Source organism: Marmota flaviventris, chromosome 2, assembly GCF_047511675.1.
Source record: "Marmota flaviventris isolate mMarFla1 chromosome 2, mMarFla1.hap1, whole genome shotgun sequence".
Classification (NCBI taxonomy): Eukaryota; Metazoa; Chordata; class Mammalia; order Rodentia; family Sciuridae; genus Marmota; species Marmota flaviventris.
Genome location: NC_092499.1, coordinates 149931938 through 149952971, shown reverse-complemented (window position 1 = coordinate 149952971; position 21034 = coordinate 149931938). Strand labels below are relative to the sequence as shown.

The window sequence follows — 21034 nt, the reverse complement described above, 5'->3', positions numbered from 1 at the left end:
TCTAAACAGGACTAAAAGGAGAAATGTGTGCACTGAATATCGAAGACGGCCAGGGTCAAAATGGAATCTATGACAACTAAAAGGTGAGGATAAATGCTGGTTCCTCATATGCTCAAGAGGTATCAACTCAATAATGTTAAAGATATTATTTCTTTATGCATACATCAAACTAGATAAAACAGTAACAATACTTTTGCCAGCTTCCCCACATGAATTCTAAAACAAACAAACAAACAAAAACCTCTCACTACAACTAAAAGAAAAGGGATCTTTCTCCATGTCAAGTGAATACTAGGTCTGTAAATTCCATTCAGGTTAAAGACACATGCAAAGTGACTTACACAAACAACAGGAGAATCACTTGAGGAATTTTGTATTGGAAGAACCAGCACCCCTTTCCATGATGACAGGATAGAGGTACCACACTCTCTATCACTTAAACCTTCAGATGAGGGAAAGGCCAGGCTACCTGGCAACCTGACAAGCTGTAGGGAAAAAGTAGAAGTTGTAGGTACTGCTGGCTGCATGCTAGAATTTTCACCAATCCAAATTAGATAGACCACTCCTGCATTTTGCTCTTTTCATACCTGATTCTTTCTTGTCAAACTTTTCCAAGGAGGGCAAAGACTGCTAGCTTTCACTGGGAAATAAAATCTAATATTCTATCTTATTGTTTCTAAATAAATGAAGTAGACATGATGAGAGCACCTTTACACAAGGCAAAGTGTAAATAATGTGGAACAATCCTTATAGAAATGACTAAGTCTAAAGCTAGGGTAGGAAATATACAAGATGAGCCTGGAGCATCTTGTAGTACTAAAATGAATGTGCTTGATGAAAAAACTCACCAATGGACTAAGTTGAGAGAACAAAGGAACCAAATGAAAGAGCTTTCAATGGCCAAAGATGAAACAACTGGAGCAAGGAAATACTTCAATAGTACTGAATTATAACCCAAAATATAAAATAAATCCCAGTGAGTACATATTGAAATAAATAACTGGACAAATAAAGAGAAATACAATTCCTGTTCAGAGTTCCAAATAACATGTGGACTAGTACCCACTTGAGAAGGTAATAAATATATATTAACATAGGTATCAACAACAGAAATTGGCTACAGAATATATGGGGAACATTGTACTATCTTTGTAATTTTTCTAAGTTATGCTAAAATAAAGTCTATTTTAAAAATGCAAATCAATTATTTCCAATGATGTGCCTCACACATTTCCACATATGACCTGTGATCGTTTTCCACATTAATGACATTTACATGTCAGAAATGAATATCATTGGACACCTTATTTCTAAGTGTGTCCTAGCAGCCCCTGCTCCCAAAAGTAGAAAAGATCCAACATGGCTTCAAGCCCATAAGAATCCTTGTGGTTTTTACTGGCTTCTAAATAGCCATCACTACTACCATGGAGGTGGGTAGACATGATGGGGAGGAGGCCATGACAGCTGAGAGGTTGAGGAAAATATGAAATACTATTTATTTATAATATCAGAAAAGACTGGATATTAAAATATGAAGTGACTAAATTATTTCTCCCCATAAAAAAAGATGTATGAACATTAGTAACTTGTGATAATTTCATATAAGTTACTTCAATCAAACAAATGAATGTCTGCTGAATGCCTGAGATGGCCAGCATGGTGTTAGGCATTGGCCATAGATATCAGCTCTAGAGAGTATTTTAATAGAGAGTTCTGCATACTTAAAATGATTTTTTTTAATCCTAGAAATTTTAGGATTGTTTTTCTCTTTTCTGATAAAACAAAGCACTATAAGTTTAGATTTAAATCAAAAAAGCACTCCTTACATATATCTGGTACATCACTCTTTATACAGAAAAACACATACAACTATGTACACATGATCCCTGTCAGTTGCACCATTTTAAATTATGGAGGGCATTAATTTATTACCAAAAATCCCAATAGTCCAAAGCATCAGACAATTTTCTCTTGGTGTTATTTGATGAGAGCTGCACCTAATAGGGTATGGCTACTCATGTATATATAAATAAAGAATAAAAAAAGACCAAAGAACTTAAAAGTGAATACTGTATTCACTGGTAAAAATGCCTATTACAAACCATCAAGGAATTCCAAAGGTGAGAATGGAGAAGAGCCTATTTCCCCTCAAGGAGTACCTGTTTAAAAATCTGAAAGCTCAGGGAAGTCACCTATCAAAAAAAGGAATATGGCAAAAGAGACAATTTTTAAAATAACATAATTCAGTATAAGACTATCTTGATGACTTGGACTCAGGAACTAATGATCCTCTAAGGATACAATCTTTAGAAATTCCATTCTAAGTCAGAATAAAGCAAAAAGTATACAAATGCTGAATACTGTAGAAGTATATATCAAAGTGAACCATTTCCATAATATGTATCACTTTTATATGCAGTCTTATTGTTCAAAGTTAACACTGTGTTTAAATTTTGCTAACTCATCTTTTCCTCTCTACATGGGGTCAAAAGAAAACAAACTTGGGTTCCCAAGGTTTTATACTGTTTAATCATATTAGAAATTACAAGTTCAGAAATTAAGATAAATTACTGGTTAATTTCCATATAGATGTCAAGTGAATTTCATTTAGTAAAACCAAAACTTCTTGCTTCACATATTTAAAAGAAAATATGTGATATGATAGTGAAATATAAAATACCCACAAAACTAAACATATTTTAAAAAACCTCTACAAAATTATAAAATCTTCATAAAGTTTGACCATATTTCTCTAATTTCCTTTGGTATAAATGACTAGACCTCAGTGGCTTTTTGCATATTATTTTCACTAAAAGTTCACACATTTTTTGATTAAGTGATACAAATTAGAACTGTCTTCATGATTTCACACAAACTAGAAATAAGCTAACAGCTTGCTACTCAAAAAAAGAAATAAGCATTTCCTTGCAGAGTAAGCAAAGATAGACGCTATAAGGAAATAAAATCAACAACTTCAAGGATTTTGGCTCTAAGGGGGAAAAATATTCTACCAGTGGCTCATAAGACCTAAGAGGAAAGATGGATGCAGAAACACTCCAAGGCCCAATCAAAGTATACAACCTAGCTGAAATGCATGTTAATGAGCTCTACTTAGTGATTAAGAGCCTGGAACCCCACAAAAAGTGGAGGTATTATTTTAAAATCACTCAACATAGCACTGTGTTTGTGTTCCTAAACAAATATAAGGGTGTTCATAGTTCCTCCAAATTACTGGGCCTGTGAATAACACAGGGATTTATCATCATGTGCAATGTATCTATGATTCACTTAAGTTTCAGCAGAAAACCCAATACTTTTCACGTAGTGCAGATGAAGCAATAAAGGAATTTTAAAGTTCACTTATCCAACTCAACTCAAAGCTTAAATCACAAGTATTAAAAATGATGCTACCTTATTCTATTAACCCAGGTATGCCAATACAATCTTTGCAGCCTCACATGTCAGTGCCTAGAAAGTCTTCAAGAAAGGAGACAAGTGTTATACTGTGGACTGCTTTCACTTGAGAATGAAATGAGAAGTTGAAAGTCAAATAGTAGTCATAAAATTTAACTGACTTTAGGATTTTTAGAAGTAGCATATGCCTCTAAGTCACCAAAGTTAAATATGAACAAAATAAATAATTGTCAATGTATAATCCATAGTATTTTCAAGAGGCATCACTGAATAGCTTCAATTAAAATCAATTATTCTCTTCTATGTGATTATAAATGTATTATTTGGTGACCAAATAAATCAGATGAGTTTGTTTTCAAAATGATGTGTCTGGCAAAGGGAATGAACATAAAGTTGGCAGCCAGACTGAAAAAAAATATAAATGACCTAAGTGGCCATGTTGCTAATAAATACCCAAATTAAATATCTGGCATAACCTAGATCAAATACTCTCCATCATGCTAATCATATTCTCTAATCTTAGAAAAATGATTAAAAGCTGAGCAGATCCATGATATTATTTAAGCAATAGAATGAACTGGTGGGAAACATGGGGAAAGCAATGCCCTCTTTTCATAAGTTTTTGACAGGTTACAGACTTCCCCTCTCTTACCATCTCAGGTAATGGAGAAAGCCCTCAGAAATGAAAACTCACTAGGATTAAATCCAAAGCAGAAAAAATATTTCACCAAGAAGGGTTAAATAGAAAATATATACTTCATATGAATCTTTAAATCATATCTCAAATATTTAGCTTTTTTTTTTTTTTTAGATTCTAAAGTAATCATTAGGTATCTCCGGTTCCTTCCATATTTAAATAATAAAAAGCAGCATTTAACTTTATAGCTTTATGCCTAGCTTTTAGTGAAATGATCAATTAGCCTTGATTCCTACATACATATATAAAGGTCTACCTAAACTTTCACCATAGAACAGTCACTGGTACATGCTATTTCTAATTGTATTCAGAAAATACTCTTGACATCCAGTTCCAGATTTCAAGAATATCCAAATTCCTTAAAAGTATCTTTAGTTATATCTGGAGAATGAGTTGAATCATATGAAAAGCAGAAATTCCAGTGGAACAAAGTAAAAAAAAAAAATCATCTATTATTTTAAGTGCTTTTTCACCCAAAAAATCCTTACACAATCTGAAATATTAAAAAAAAAAACAAAAAAAAAAAAAACCTGAGGTTAACAAGTCACTTTATACCCTTGCTAGCAGATGCTAGAAAAGTCATTCACTTGGCTGATTTCTGAATTAGCCTTTATATAATTTCTGTGCTCATATGCTCTCTTTAGGAATTATATTCATGTCCTAAACTTACCTTTAATGCATTTTCAGAGGCAGCATCAAAATAGGCAGCAGAAATGTGACTACATGAATTAGATGCTTAAATTTTGATCTAGCAAATTCTCTGTAAGGGTTTTGAAATGAGAAAACTGATTTATGAAGAGGGCCAAAATTAAGCCCCAGATATCTAAACACATCAAAATATCCTTTATTTTTGTATTCCTGACTGTAAAATGTTTGTTAACAAAACATTGTGTAAATTTTTGTTTGTCTAAAACATCTGTGATGTAACAAATATCTCTTTGTAAAAATTTTGGTGTCTATCCATATTTGTCATACACAAATGTGGGAAAACCTAGAGTTAATCACATGTAAATGCTTCAGGAGCTAATACTGTTTTCATTCTATTCACACTTTAAAAGTAAATATATCCACTTTTTACTATTGAAAAAAAAATCAGAGTATTTTTGAAACTTAACAAATTTCAAGCCAATAGTTTACCCTCCCCTACCAGACTTTCAGGTGAGGTAATGAAAAGATTTTCTGACAGAGGTACAGAAAAGGTGACAGAAGTAGCAAAGGGGGTGGGGGTAAGTAAATTGTGGTTTAATTAAAAAGCAGAGTCTTCAGAATTAACAAGCAATTAACATGAAATTGAAGAATTCCTATGAGAGTAAGGAAGGTGGGAGAGCTACAAAAAGGTCTCAAAGCCTCAGAGCAAATGGCACAGTGTATCAAAAGATAATGCAAAACATGGAAACTCACTGAACGGAGAGGAAAAGGAAAATACGTTTCTAGAGTAGAGAAGTTATTAAAATGTTAAGGATCAGGCCTTGCAGTGTTTTTGTTTTTGCTAGGAAACTGGGGTCTAGGAAAGGATGCATCCCCAAGCAACCGCCTGAAAATAATGCACTGCCTAATGAGGTAGGGGCCAGGAATAAACAATGGGGGAGGGGAGGTCTGGCTCATTACCTTTATGGAAGATGCTGGTCAGAGGTACTCTGTCTGCTGCTTCTCTAGAGAGTGGACAGACCTCCTTCCTGCTCTTGAGTGTCCTCCGGGGTCAGTTCACACCTGGAAAACGGAAACCAGTGAGTGATGCAGTGCCCCAGGGGCGAAGAGAAGAGGGTTCTAAGAAAGAGGGAGCAAAAGAAAAAGCTAGAAAGTGGCAAAGGGCAGGCAGGCAGAAACAGTGATTTTTCCTTCTTCCCAGACCTCTAGGTAGCCCCCTTCCCTTCGGAGGAGGTAACTGACTTTACCTGTTTCCTCAGCTGCTGCTTCTCTTCCTTCTTTCAGCCTCCTCCACACTCACCAACTTCTCCATTGAAGAAACACCCCAGGCAGGGCCGGACACGGGTGTTCCCGATTCTCCTGGGTGCCTCACGGCCCTGGCCCGGAGAGCATCCAGATAGCCGAGTAGGGTAGGGGTGGCTGTCCTGGCCTCCGGGCAGCTTCGGGACAGGGGTGCAGGGAGGAAGTCCCGGTTCGGGGATTGGGGGGGACAGCCCCGGTCCAGGGGCTCGGAGCAGGGGGGCTGTCGCGCTCCGGGCCAGAGGCTTCCAGCTACGGAGGGACTCAGGAGGTCTAGGGACAGCGAGGTCCTAGGTCGTACAGAGTCCGAAGTGCCAGCAGCCGGGTCTCCGGACAGGGGGCTTTCGGGATGCACTTTGCACTGGGCCACCCCCGCCCCCTCCCTCCAGCACTTTGGGGTCACTGGGATGGGACCAATCCTTCAGTAGCCAATCAGCGGCCGCACTAGAGCCTGAGCCCCGAGCCGTAAACCAGGTCCGGGGTGGGAGGGGGGTGGGGGGTGGGGGCGACTTGGTTGGTTGGTTGCTTCCTTCTCCCCTCCTTTCCCCAGCAGCCCCCACCCCCTATCTGCCGTAAAGCTGCTTGCGGATTCGCGACAGTTAGGGGAGGCGTGTCGATCGGAGCTAAGACTCGTCTCTGATTGGTCTCACTCACTTCCCCTCGGCTTCCCCGCGGAGGCTTCCAAGGCTCCGCCCCTGGCAGAGGGACTCGAAGTGGTTGCTAAGAGACACTGTACACCGAATGGTGGCTGTGCGCATGCGGGAGGAGTGGATTAGCGTATACATTCCGTGAACTACGGTGGCCCTGAAAGAACAGAGGTGAACTTGAATGGCGTTGCGAAGGCCGAGAGGCCTGAGGCAGCTCCCGGACAGGTAACCCCAAGCGGTCGTTGAACTGAGCGACAGGAGATACGTGTGTACAGCAGAGTGAGGGTCTGGTACCGGAGCTGGGGAGGCAGCAGTCTCCACAAAGTGAGGAGGGAGAGGCCCTGACCCGCCGCCTCTCCTCAGCGCTTCCAGTGCCCAATCTTTGGTGCATCTGTCGGTCTCAGAGACCCGGTGAGCTACCAAGCTGGAGATGCCTCCCGGAGGCTGCAAGATAGCATTGTCTTTGGAACCGAGATGCTGGCTCATGGGCTTTCCTGAAAGGATAATGATCCTCTGGTCCACGGTTTCCAGTGAGTGAAGGTAACGGGAGAGTGGGAAACATGTAACATGGGCATATGAAGACGTATTTATTAAATGCGTTAATTCATTTCGCTAGTATTTACTGGCCAAGCACTGTTCCAGTCTTGGGGAGACAACAGAAAACAAGAGAAAGGCAATCACTTGTGTTTTCATTTCATCAAGGGAGACTAATACAGGATGATCAGGGACAGTCTATACTAAAAGCAAAATAAGAGGATCGAATTTGCGAGAACGTGATGGGTTGTTTTAGGTAGTCAGGAAGGGTCTTAGAGTGACATTTGAGCAGCAGTCTGAATGACAAAGAGCTAGCCATATCGGTTGGAGAGGAAGAAATTTGCAGGTAGAGTGAATCAGAAGTACAAAGCTGTTGATGCTGGAATAAGCTTTGCTGTTTACAGGAACTGAAGAAAAAAATCCATGTAGCTGAAGCAGAGAATAAAGGGTAGGGGGAGAGCATTGATAAGATTAGAAGGTGTGGGGCAGGCTGTAGATCTTGCAGCACCTTGTTTGCTTTGACAGTTTCTTATTTATGTTTGAAAAGACCACTGGCTCCTCAATAGAGAAGACTGGTGGGCCGCTGGATTACAGCTGTTATAGTTGTCCAGGCAAGAAATGATGTCTCAGACTAAGGTCACCCAGTACATCAGACATTTGACTCCCGCCAGTATCCTCAAAAGTAAAATACCTACTTGATTGTATATGAAGGAAGTATTATAATGTATCGACTACTTTTATGTAATTAGATATATTAGGATATTTTGTGGCAGGTGGGAATCATAACCACTTAAGTTTGTTCTCTCCTGTTTTCTTCTACACTGTCATTCATTTATTCAAGAATACTTGCTTGGTGCCTTCCATGTGAGCCATCTACGTGTTTATGTGGACAAGCAGGGCTCAGTTCTGCCCAGAGAAGCTCATCATCAAGTGTGGAGGGAACCAAAGAACCAAAGTTGAGGAGAATGCAGTGAAACAGATACTGTGGTATTAACCTAGGGATTATATGGCAGGACTGCCTGATCCTGACTTGCATATGTAAAAGGCTCTCTGAGGGTAATGGTTTCCAAGTTGAAGGTGGAGGGTGGAGGTTGAGTATGATTTAGTCAGAAAAAAATGGGTTACACACAGCCTGGGAGTCTCTTAAGTGCACAATTTCTAGGGACCTTAGAAAAAGCATAGAGCTTAGTTTGTGGTCTCAGAAGTGAGGAGACCCCAATAGTTAGATCTCAGAGGACCTGGTAATGCCATGTATAAAGGGCTTTGAATTTATCCCAAAGAAAGTAAACGTTTTTTCAGAAGGCAGTGGATGTAAGGTGGGCCAAGATTCAACCACTTAGGAAGGAATCTGTTGCAGTTGTCTAGGATAAAAGTGGTAAATGCAGCAATGACAGTGAGGATGGAGGGAAGACGGTTGGGGAAGGGTTGGAAGATGCCCAGGTTTCTAGCTTGGGTAACAAGGAAATATAGAAGTCATATTGAACTGAGGAGTGTAGGAGAAAAGCAAGTTTGAGGGAAGAGTCAAAGAGTTGAATTTGCCAGGTTGAGGGCTCCAGAAAGCATGTTGGTACTTGAGTACAGACATGTGACTTGGAGAGGTTCAACTTACCATAAGTATCTGTAGAAATTGTACTTCAAATGTTGAACTTTGGTCTTTTCCTAGGCTGGCAATAATGCAGTCCAGTACTCTCTCAGTGGTGTGCAGTGGCAGTGAACCACATCCCAGTCAGCCACAGGATCACCAGTGGAAACTACCAGTACTCTACGTATACTGTATTTTTCTGGATATTGCGTTTTGTGGTTTTGCATCCCATCAAATCTACAAAATGCCAGTCTATGTCTATGCCTGCTATATCATCTGTATCCGTGTAATCATTCTGGTTTTGTTTTTCACTTTCCATAAGGTATTCAATAAGTTATATGAGATATTCAATGCTTTATTATAAAATAGGCTTTATGTTAGGTCATTTTGCCCAACTATAGGCAAATGTAAGGGTCTGAGCATGTTTAAGGAGGTTAGGCTAAAGTATGATGTCAGTAGGTTAAATGTATTAAATGCATTTTTAACTCATGATAGATTTATCAAGAATAATATCATTGTAAGTCAAGGAGCATCTATAGAAAGCTCAGAAAAAATCTAAAGACATTGAAAGTCCACAAAAATAAGTGGGAAAAATAGATTAGTAGGGAGAGGAGAGTAAAATGGTATATTTTAAAGTCTGACATCTCACACTGATAGAGAAGGCACTTGAATGTTATAGATTAATGGTTAAATTAATATGCATATCTGGTGAATGCCAAAGATTTCATTCTCTTGTTCTGTGTAAGACTTTTCAGAAAATACAAATTTTTAGAACATCTTTATTATTATTATTCAGTAAGAGCCAGGTTGCAAATCATGCAGGGAATTTTCATCATTTCTGGTTGTTTCTTGAAGCTAAAACCCTTTAGAAAGTGTAGTTATATAACTGTATATTAAAAAGAATAAATGCCAAACTCTGCAAGCAGTTCCAAAACAGAGATCTCAACAAGAGTCTAAAACAGTAATATGCCATTTAAAATGAGGTAACTCTTCCTAAAACAAAATAAAAACACTTTGATGTATATCATATATTTGGGGGTGTAGAACTTCCAATTTTTTAAATCATTTTTAGTTTTAATCTCATTATACGTCTTATCAGTCATATTCAGAATTTCAAATCTCTAAATTTCCCTTTTTCCTTAAAATAGATAGCTGAAATATAGTTAGAAACTATTGTAATTTTAGGAATAACCAGAATAGCATTTGTAATTAAGTGGTATTAAATTATAGTAAATTAGATGGTTTCAACTTTACCATGATGTTTTCCTAATTTATTATAAAAGCAAAACAACTTCCCAGGAAATTTGAAAGGCATTTAGAAGACCTAACCTTTAATCCAACTATACTACCTTGTAGTTTTTTGTTTGTTTGTTGAGATAGCATCTTGCTGTGTGCCCAGGCCAACTTCAGACTTGGGATCTTTCTGCTTCAGTCTCCTGTGTAGCTGGCCTAAATATATTTTTGTAGTTTATTTTTGTCTTTATTATTTTACATAGCTGCAACAATACTTGTCTTATGACTTTCTAGACTTAATCTGTTCATTCTGTCTATAAAGTTAATCCTGAGAAGTTTCCTTACGGGGAACCTTGATCTCAATACCAGGCCTCCAGTATTCTTCAGGTGATGGAATTTCACAGTAGCAAAAGAATCTAGGAATCATCTGATCCAGTGATTTTCACATTTTTTTTTTTTAGCAATAGTCCTACAATGTATGTGTGTGTGAATGTGTGTGTATATGTATATATATATATGTGTGTGTGTGTGTGTAGGTATGTGTGTATATGTATATGTATATGTGTGTATATATATATATATGTGTGTGTGTGTGTGTAGGTATGTGTGTATATATATACATATACACACATACCTACACACACACACACACATATATATATATATACATATACACACACATACATACACACACACACACAGAGACATATATATATATTCATGTCTTATTAGCAACAATGTTGCTATATTAGGCCCTATTAACAGACTGGACCAAACCAGAACAGAGTCACCTGTGTTAGATGCCAGTAATGTAAGAACTAAAAAACAGGAGATGCCCAGCAACAAATCAGAAGGGGCCCTGTGTGCTTGAGCTAGCAAAATAAGGATGCCCCCTCTGTTTTAACCTGATAAGGAAAATAACTTTGAAGTGACCAATCCATTTTTTTTGTTTTTCTCTCCTGCTCAGCTCATTGGAACACCTTCTCAATTCATGAATTATTAATTTGAAAGAAAAAACTATTGAGAAGGACATGCTGGTATATGCCTTTAATCCCAGCTACTGGGGAAGCTGAAGCAGTAGGATTGCAAGTTTGAGGCCAGCCTAGGCAACTTAGCAAAACCTTGTCTCAAAATTTAAAAAAGGACAGGGATTGTAGTTCAGTGGTAAAGCCCTTGTCAAGCTCCAGAACCACAAACAAAGAAAATGCCTAGTAGATCTTTAAACTAAATTTCTTGAAAAATTTTTTAATAGCTCATGTATTTATAAGTTCAGTTTTATAATATGTACTAATTATAAAATCAGGAAATTTCAAACTCCAAAAGAAGGAAAGAGAGGGAGAGAAAGAGGTATATAAATATGTAAATGGTTATGGAGAACATATTGTCTTATAGCTGTCACAGCACCCATGCAGCTCAATGTATTTGCTAAATACTGCTTCATCTGAAAGATGAATGTATATGAACTCTTGGTGAGGGACCTGATCACTGAGTTGTTTCCTGATTGTCAGCTCTTCCATATTTTTGGCCATTTGTTCTTCATCTAAAGTCCTGTTGGGCTGTGGATATAGTTCAATGGTAGAGCACTTGCCCAGCAGGTTCAAAGCTCTGGGTTCCATTACCCATAAAATCCTGTCATCAAGTTGCAACTATTTTTCAAGTGATTGAGAGATATTATTAAATGACCTATTAAATTGTGCAATTAAATTTTCTAATTCTTAAATTACAACTTTTCATTGATTTAAAAGCACTTTAGATAGTAGAGGTCTTGGAGTTTATTTTGTTTTGTTATGTTTGCATTGCTGCAGATCTAATCAGGGACTGCACATATGCAGAGATTTGTTTGTTTCATTTGCAGGGTGCTGGGGATCAAACTCAGGCCTCTTATCTGTTAAGCAAGAACTCTACCACTGAGTTCCACACCCTGCCCTAGGTTACAGAGTATTTTTTTAACAAGTTAACATTGATTAGGTTTTAATAGACATCATTTTTTATTCACTTAGATAATATCAAATTTACAAGAGTTTGAAGCACTAATTTTACAACATATAAATGAAGAAACTCAGGATAAATATTTCTGAAGTTTAATTCATAAAACTCTTATTCAACCAGAATTGAGTTTATTCCTTGAGTAGAAAAAAATTATCATTTGTAAAATGCCCAAGTGCTGCAGTCTGGCTGGGCACAAAATAACCGAGCCGCCACACAGCCTTGTAGGTTCAAACAGCAACTCCTTATTCCTGAACTCTCACTGGCACTCTACACACACTTCCCGGGAACACACACTCCCTCCACCAGGCTCCATGCTCCAATTCTCTCAGAACCCCTGGAGAACTCACAGGAACTCCAAAGTAGCAGGTGCCCGAGGCAGCAGGATCCTCCCTAATCCCAGAGCCGCCCTAATCCCGGAGCAGGGTCACCTTTCAACCATTCCCTCTGGCAAAAATGCCAGGCGACTAAACTGTGGCTCTCAACACTCAAGCTCCAATGCAGCAATTCTGATTTAATTGGTCTCTGGAGAATCCAGGGTTCAAGGATGTTTCCTACTGTTACAGTGATTTCAAAGGTCTAGAACCACCACCCAGGAGGCTACATCCTGGCCCTTAAAGCACTTGTTAGTTGAGAGAATAAGTAGTTTATGCTCTGATTGACAGTACATTTCATTCTGGGACTATTGAGGGACCTGGTCTAATGAATTAGAGCTATCATAGACATATGCAGTACATTGGCATCCCATTAGCTATCTGGTCCAACTGTATCTGAAAGGAAGCAGGGATGGGGCTGGGTAGAGAAATTCTACTGTAGATCTTGGTACCATGGTCCCAGCATAAAGAGTACTGAAAGAAAGGAAGCTAACTCATAACTTTTGAGTTCCTTGGTGCGCTGACCTGGTAATTTCAGGGATTTTTTTTCTTCAAGGGTAATTTTAATTTGCTCTTTACCACAATCGTTTTAAGCTGTGTCTTTAATGTGTACCTCTTATATTAAGCACATTGTTAGGTATAAAGACCGAATGAGCTCAGAACTTAATTCCTGTTATAGATACTACTATATACTGTTTTATAATTGTTTTATTTGAAATTTTTATTGTAATTTAAAATTCAGAAGTTAAAAATTACATGGTATTAGGGGTTGGGGATATAGTTCAATGGTACATTGTTTCCCTCAATCAAAGAACCTGAGTTCAATCCCCAGTGAGGGGGTAGGGGTAGACAAAAACACACTGGAGCATATTTTAATATTATTGTAGATATATATGCTACTAAATTTCTCTTCAGGAATATGTTCCACAAATATTAAGTGCCTCCTATGCTAGAAAGTGGAGAAGTAATGAACTAAGCAGACTGCTCTTACTGAATTGTTATCTAGCATGAGAAACATACAGATCATTGAACAAACAATTAAAATACAATTGTGACATGTTCTATAAGGCACAGCATCAGTACTGGGAGACTGAGAATATCAGAGGAGGGCGGGACTTCAGAGAAAGTCATAATTAGGCTTAAAGCAAAAGGAGAAGTGGGTAGAAGAGCTTTCCAGACATAAGGAACAGCACAGTATCAAGGTCCAGAGTCAGGAAAGAACCTTTCAAGGAGACTAAGGGAGTATTAGCATCCTCCTTGAGTTACATAAGTGAAAACACTTATATAACTTAGATGTATGCTACTTAATATACCTTACGTGTGTACCTTCAGTGTATGCTACTTCATTGAGGAAGCCTTTTTTTTTTTTTTTAAATAAACTGAAAACCAAATTGTCTGTACAGAACTCAACAGTTCAGTAAAATCTGGGTAGTGTCATACAGACATTCAATTATTCTCCCTGACACTGGTGGCAGATTTGGGGAGGGTAGGAGAAGAGGACTGCAGAGATTGAACAGAGCATAGACTGGAAAAAGTGAATGAGTATAGAAAACCTTTCAATGAAGGATTTCACTCTGAAGAACCACTTAAAACAAAATCATATTATAGCAAGTAAGAGTAGAAAAGTTGCATTTAAAAAAAATATTGATACTCTGGAGGGTTTCCATTTTTAAAATACTTAGTACTCATACAATTTGATATAAACCTAAGCAACTTAGAGTGTCATCAGAAAAAAATGGGTAGTTTGATCAGTGATTCTCAAAGTGTAGTCCCTGGTCCATTTCTTCAGGAGTCCCTGGTCTCCTCCTGAGACCCACAAAATCAGAATCTCAGTGGGGGTGGGGGGGTACTCTCAGCCATCTGTGTTCTAACAAGCCTTCCAGGGAATTCCAGTGTTAGAGTTTGATTGATTTAGACCTTCTCCAGAATTTCTTCTGACAATGAACTATGGTTGTTTTGTTTTGTTGGTGGGGATGTTCTTTTTGTTTTGTTTTGTTTTGTGATGCTGAGGAGTGAACCCAGTGCCTGGTGAGTAGTAGGCAAGCACTCTTTATCACTGACCTACACCCCCAGCCTAAAGCTCTGATTCTGATATCCAACATCAATTTGTGCTATGTTGGAGAAAAGTTAGCTTTTGGAGTGGTCAAATAATGGAGCTACTTGGGAAAGATACATGTGGATACTTTCTAATGATGTAGTTTATGTTAAATGCTACAATCCCTGTTATTCCATGCTCCTAAAAACAAAACTACTTCATTACTTGTTTAAAACTAATACCAGCTGTTTATGAATTTATCCAGCAACTTTGCATTTGCTGATATCTGCATCTTCCCAGTTCAGGGTGATCTGTGTTGAGCCCAGTCAGGGTTTCATGTGGTTCAGATGATTACAACTTTGCTTTTGCGTTGTTTCCCATCTTTTAGTTCATGTCCTGCCTCCTTTCCAAAGGCCCCAGATCTGTCAGTTAGTGCTTACTGAATTTCCTTATCAAGAATCTGGTAGCCATCCTACACACACACACACACACACACAAATAAAAAAATAAAATAAAAAGAATCTGGTGACCAATATTTTCTTCAACCCCCTATAAAAGAGGGAAAGAGGACTATCTTTCTCAAAATAAACCATGTTCATCTTTTTTTTTTTTAATACCACACACAGAAATGCAAAGAAATCAGACAGATCCCAAGGTGGATATTTCAGGATTGGATTTCATTTAATCTTCCTAGCATCCTGTGAGCTGAGTACCATTATATGACCTTTGAACACAGAAGGAGACTGAGGTTTAGAAGATAATTTGCCCCGTGATGACTTTGATTTAGTGAAGCCATTTGACTCTAAGGCTTTTATTGGGTATACTACTTTAACAAAAAACCACATAAATTTCTGAGCCTTTTATCTATAACTGGATAGCCAGCTTTTATCTTCATACTTAAAAATTAAATAAAATTTTTGGCCATCATCAGAATCCAAGGACAAAAGTTTAATTGGAAGACAATTTATAAACACTTGAGTTTAAGAGTTCTGGGCTGGGGGTGTAGCTCAGTGGTAGAGCACTTGCCTAGCATGTGGAAGGCCCTGGGTTTGGTCTCCTGAACTTAAAAAAAAAAAAAAGTAATAACGATAACTAGGGAAATTGTTTAAAATACAAATTATTGGGCCTCATTGCAGAGCTACCACACCTAAAACCCCTTAGGTTGGGTCATGGAGTCTGTTTTTACAGCCTTTTAAGTGATACTGACAGGCCAAACTTTGAGCAGGATTGTTTTAGGAAGGGGTAGTGCTACACCCTCAGGCTAGGGCTAGTACTTGCCACTTGTCTCTGTCAGGCTTGAGGGTAAGGAGAAGTTCAGTTCCCAGTAGTTGAGAAAGTGTTCTTCCTTCTCTGCAGCCCCCCAAATCTCCTAATGGAGTCTACTTGGGCACTGAGAAGGGTGAAGAGTTAATCTAGCCAAGGGGAAGATACCCAGCACATGACTTGCTGTTTGAAAGATGTCCCCTTCCCTTCTTTTGACAGCAGAGAGAGGTGCTCTTGAAGAGCCAAACCACACCCATTTTGTTTTTTTCTGTCATAGTTAATGCAATTTTGATGGGGAAGAGAACTAGAATCCTGGAAGAAGCATTTGTTTGGAATGCTTCAACTTTTGCTTTAAGTATCTTAATATCTAGATTAAGTAGCCTCTCAGATTTGATTAGATTTGAACCTATTGTTGAGCTATGCTAAAGCCCAGTATTGAATCTATTAACAACTGTAGTAGCCAAGTCATATGTGAAAGTTTTTGACTTTTAGTAATATTGACTGTGAAAATAGATGTTTTTCGAATTTAAAGACTCCCAAAGTAGCAATTTCCCCATATAGAAAGGATTAAATTACTAGCAGCTTATTCTTTGATAATTTTGAATTATCAAAGATGAGAGTATTTTCCAATGAATAGTCTTATATAGAAATATTTTTAAGAAAACCTTTTTAACCTTTTTTTAAATACTGTTTAGTTTTGGATTAAGACATTTTGAAATTCAAAATTCTAATGTGTTTTTTTAGAACAATGGATATTAATGAAATAATCTGTACATTAATGCTGGGAATCAAAAGACTGATGTATATAGCCAAAATAGTTGAATTTTTATTTAAACTTTTTACTTTGAGATAATTATAAATTCACAAGTTGTTAAGAAATAATAACAGTACAGAGAGATATTATGTAGCCTTTACCTAGTTTCCTCCTATGGAACTAAGTTAGCACAATGTCACAGCCAGAAGTTTTTTTTTGTTTTTTTTTTCCTTTTGTGCTGGGTATTGAACTCAGGTCCCCACACATGCTAAGCAAATGCTCTACCACTGAGCTATATTCCCAGCATAGTCAGGATCTGGTCATCAACACCAATCTCATTCAGAGTTTACTTATATTCATTTGAATGTATACTTAGTTCTGTGTAATTTTATCATCTGTGTAATTTTATCATCTATGTAGGTTAGTCTGTCCCTATCAGTTCATTATCACAAGGATCCCTCTGTTACCCTCTATAACCCTACCCACTGAAGGAGAGGAGGCCTCCCTTGCAGCTGGCAGCCACTACTCTGTTCTTCACTCCTTATTTTATCATTCAAGAATAGAATTATGAACTACACAGCCTTCTGAGATTGACTTTTCCCCTTCAATCTAATTCCTTTGATGTTGCACGTATCTATAATTTTTCCCTTTTGTTGCTGAAAGGTATTCCATGGTGTGGATGCATTCCAGTTTACTTACCCATTCACCAAGTGGAGGACATTGTGGTACAGATTTAGCTGTTTTAAGAAACTGCCAAACTGTTTTCCAGAGTAGCTGTATCAGTTAATATTTCCACCAGTCATATAAGAGGGATCCAGTTTCTCTTATGTTCTTACCAGTATTTGGTGTCACTGATTTTTGTTCTAGCTATTTTGAGAATGGTCTTTCACTGTAGGTTTAATTTGCATTTTCCTAATGACTAATGAGTTTGACCATCTTTTCATGTGTTTATTTGCTACCTCTGTATCCTCTTCAGTGAAATATTTGTTCATATGTCTTACTCATCTGAGAGTTCTTTATATATATTAGGTACTTGCTCTTTGTCAGATACATGGTTTGCATATATTTTCTCTGTTTATATCTTGCCTTTCATCCTCTTAATATGATATTTCACAATGCAAATTATTTTAACTTTGTTGAAGTCCTGCTTACCAATTTTTACTTTTATGAATTGTGCTTTTAGAGTCGAGGATTTACTTAACCCTAAATCCCAAGGATTTTTGTTCAGTTTTTTTCCTAAAAGGCTAAGTTTAAGTTTTGCATCTATTTTGAGTTAATTTAGTAGAAAATTAAAATTATTTTAATTGTAGTACAATCACATCTCAGTCACTTAGATTCATAGTACCTGTAAGCTGTTGATGACCTGATGTCAAAGTAGGATCATTGCAACTTTTCTTGAGGAGCTGATGGGTTTGTTGTAGCTACTAAAACTTAATATAAAAATTGAATCAATCAAGCTTTTGGCTGCTGAATATTTCTTTAAAAAATTAAATCTTTGTTTGCATTGGTAAACTGCATAGTAATTAACCTTGAAAATGATTGGGGATTGGTATTCTGTTTTATGGTATGCCCGGTAGAATAGAAGGTCAAAGATTAGGCTGTATGAGTTACTGCTTACTCTTAGGAAGTTTATTCACCTGTCATTCTGGGCTTTGTGGCAGCAGAGGAAATTTGAAGAACCCGACTTGCCTTCTAACTTGTCTTGGTACCTTCCTAGGCAGCCAGGAGTGGGAGTCTACTCTTCCCTGTCAAGAGGCATGTTTTGTAGATACCAAGAGATGCACTGCTTGTTCACTTGTCCTGATTTGACCCCTCTAGTTATTTACTCCCTTTCCAGACTAGACAGACCTCTCTTGTTTACTATGTATGAACAGTTTCAAAGCCTCACAGCATCCAGAGTGGCCTGCTGCTTTGTTCTCATTTCTTACAAGCTTGGTGTCTGAAGGGTATGCCTTCTTCCAGGCCAGCATGGTAATGCAGCTTGCCATGTGCCAACCTCAGAGCAGGCACTTCTGGAAAAAAAGTAGTTGGTTCATCCCCCTAGTTTGCTTTTTCAATTTTCATCCTTTCATTTAACACCACAATTGTTTTAAAAAGAAAACCTACAGTTTTCAATTTTCAACAGGCTACCCATATTTATTTTAGTGCAGATTTATTTGGTCTCTCATGAATATTTTAAGAAGCAGTGTAATTAAGAAAGGTTTATGTTTGATTTGGTCCCAACAGAAGCAACCTAGCAACTGGTCCTCATTCATTTGTCATCTGCCTGGCCATTAGTCTTTTGTGACCCCATCATTTCTCTTCTGTTTACAAAGAGTCCATTTGAGTCTGGGTTGTTTGTTTTTTGTGGTTCTGGGAATTGAACGTAGGGGTACTTTACCACTGAGCTACATCGCTATTCCTTTTTATTTTTTATTTTGAGATAATGCCTCACTAAGTTACTGAGGGTCTCACTAAATTGCTGAGACTGACCTCAAACTTGCTACCACACCTGGCTTAAATCTGTATTTTTAGTTTAAAGTTTACAACTTTTCAGCTTGATTTCTTTCTCATAGCACAGGGTCCTACCATGACAGAAAGCAGGTTATTTTCTCTCTGAAATATTTATTTATTGATGCTCACTTTCGTTTGTATGCTGGAAAGATTGCACTGTACAAATTTGTCCTTTATGCCCATAGAAATGATCAAATAGCAAATTCATTTTCCTTTATGGTAAAATTTAAGAATTTATGACCCATAGAAGTATCATTGGAAGTATTTTTATTGATGTAGGATTGAAATAAAAAGTTTCATTTGTTACTAAAATTTTTAATGAGTTGAGCATATAATATTGATTGAAGCCTAAAAGATTCTATTTTAAAGTGTCAGTAGTTTTATTGAGAAGAAATGTTATTGTTAAAACTAAAAAAATAAAGAAAAATAAGTATGATAAAATTAGAAGTAGATAAAATTTGAAGTAGAATATGAAAACCAATTTCTGATATATGACTGACAACAGCCAGGTGATGATTTTATTTAGGCTATCACAATAGGAAGAATGTTCTTCAGTGGGAAACCTCTCAAGGAGGAGGAAGAGATTTTTATAGAACAAAGAAGCGGTGTACCACACAACACCTGTAGTTCTAACCACTAGAGTCTCAGGCAGGAGGATCTAAAGTTAATGGCGAGCCTTGGCGACTTAGAGAGACCCTCACCTTAAAAAAAAATAAAAACTAAGGAGTCATGAGGGGAGGATAGAGGTAGGTCGTACCTGGGAATAAGGACAGGGGCCAGTCCTTCCTGCTTGGCTTCTTCCTGGAATACAAAGGGGCACAGTGCTCTTAACTATAGCTGCTTTCTGGGAGCACAGTGCTCTGATAAAATTTAATGCTATCAGATGGAAAAAGATTATCATTAGATATATTAATCAATCATCTTGAATGTATATTGCAGCTTGAAAGTAGGAGTCAGAGAAAACTTACCAAAGCTTTGTTCATAATTTTAAAATCTATAGGTTTCTTGTATTTATCTCTGTATTAGAGGTCTGAAACAGGACAGCTTTGTCTGGTGGGGTGGCCAACAGTTGAAATTTCTTAGAAGCTAAATAGGGGGAAGAAGCCAGTGTAAAGAGGTGGAAGACCACAGCTAGGTTGGTGGGCCACACTGTAGAAGTGAGGTCCAATGTAAGTGGTCATCTTCAAAGTCTCTTCCGAAGAAGGAGGTTAAAGATGGGTCCAGCATTTATACACAGGTCAAGATGGAGAAGAAAAGATTTTGTTAAAAGGTAAGGTTTAAGAGGACAAAATCATGACCCATATAAAATGAACAATTATTACATATTTTACTAAACTCTTTAGTTCATGAGGGAATCAGGCAGATGTCACAGCCCATTTCAGGAAGAAGTAAGAGAACCATGAGTTAATATGGAGTAAAGGAATATTAAAATGTTTACAGGTAGAAGCAAAACCTTTTCCACTGGGGAAGGGTTGCCCCTCCACCATAAAATTACTTATTTGTCTATGGATAAGAATTACTTGCATTTGTATCAATTATCTACAATTAAGAGATGCAAAATAGCTCAAAGGCAATGAAAGGGTCAGAACCCCAATAGGATCAGGTCATTCCCAGAGGCACCAGTATTCCATTAGAAGGATATTCAGTAAATCTTTGCTTATGCCAAAGTCTTTATACAACATGCTTCCTCTGATATTGATCCATCAGTCAATGACCCATATTCTGTGCCTTAAAAGTCCTTTCTGACCTTAAATGTCCATTTCCTTCCTCTTCCTGGTCTTCATCATGTCAGGGAAGTCCTAGACAACTGGAATGTCTAAATTTACGTCCAGCTACAAATACAGTTTGCTCATGTTTGGATTACTTTCACTTCATATTTTGTCTTTTTCTTGAGACATTTGAAATTTTTTTTAAATAGGTGAAAATTAAGACTCTTGCCATTATCTTATGTTCTAAATTGGAACTTAATGAGCAATAGCTATAATATCGTTTGGCCATATAGCAATCTAACCTCACATTTTCATCTATAAATTGGAGGTTAAGTTTAATGAATTTTAGTTATCCCAATGAACTGG

General features: G+C 37.5%; 2 protein-coding genes across 9 annotated transcripts in view; one reads left to right on the top strand and one right to left on the bottom strand.

The window, feature by feature from the left end:
- The window catches only part of Asb7 (ankyrin repeat and SOCS box containing 7), a 37339-nt gene extending 30788 nt beyond the window's left edge, over window positions 1–6551 (bottom strand). For 2 of the 5 annotated variants that reach the window (XR_011706725.1, XR_011706726.1), the window contains exons 1-2: window positions 6007–6551; window positions 5720–5821 (exon numbers count right to left, since the gene is read on the bottom strand). The gene's annotated coding sequence lies outside the window, so the exon portion shown is untranslated. The remainder of the gene's footprint in view (window positions 1–5719; window positions 5822–6006) is intronic. The other 3 variants (XR_011706724.1, XR_011706727.1, XM_027920716.2) reach the window with 2 other exon arrangements.
- A 317-nt stretch (window positions 6552–6868) lies between these two features.
- Window positions 6869–21034, top strand: part of LOC114080805 (ceramide synthase 3) — a 159471-nt gene continuing 145305 nt past the window's right edge. For 2 of the 4 annotated variants that reach the window (XM_071608666.1, XM_027922443.2), the window contains exon 1: window positions 6869–7245. The gene's annotated coding sequence lies outside the window, so the exon portion shown is untranslated. Of the gene's footprint in view, window positions 7246–8902; window positions 9144–21034 lie in introns of all 4 variants that reach the window. The other 2 variants (XM_071608668.1, XM_071608667.1) reach the window with 2 other exon arrangements.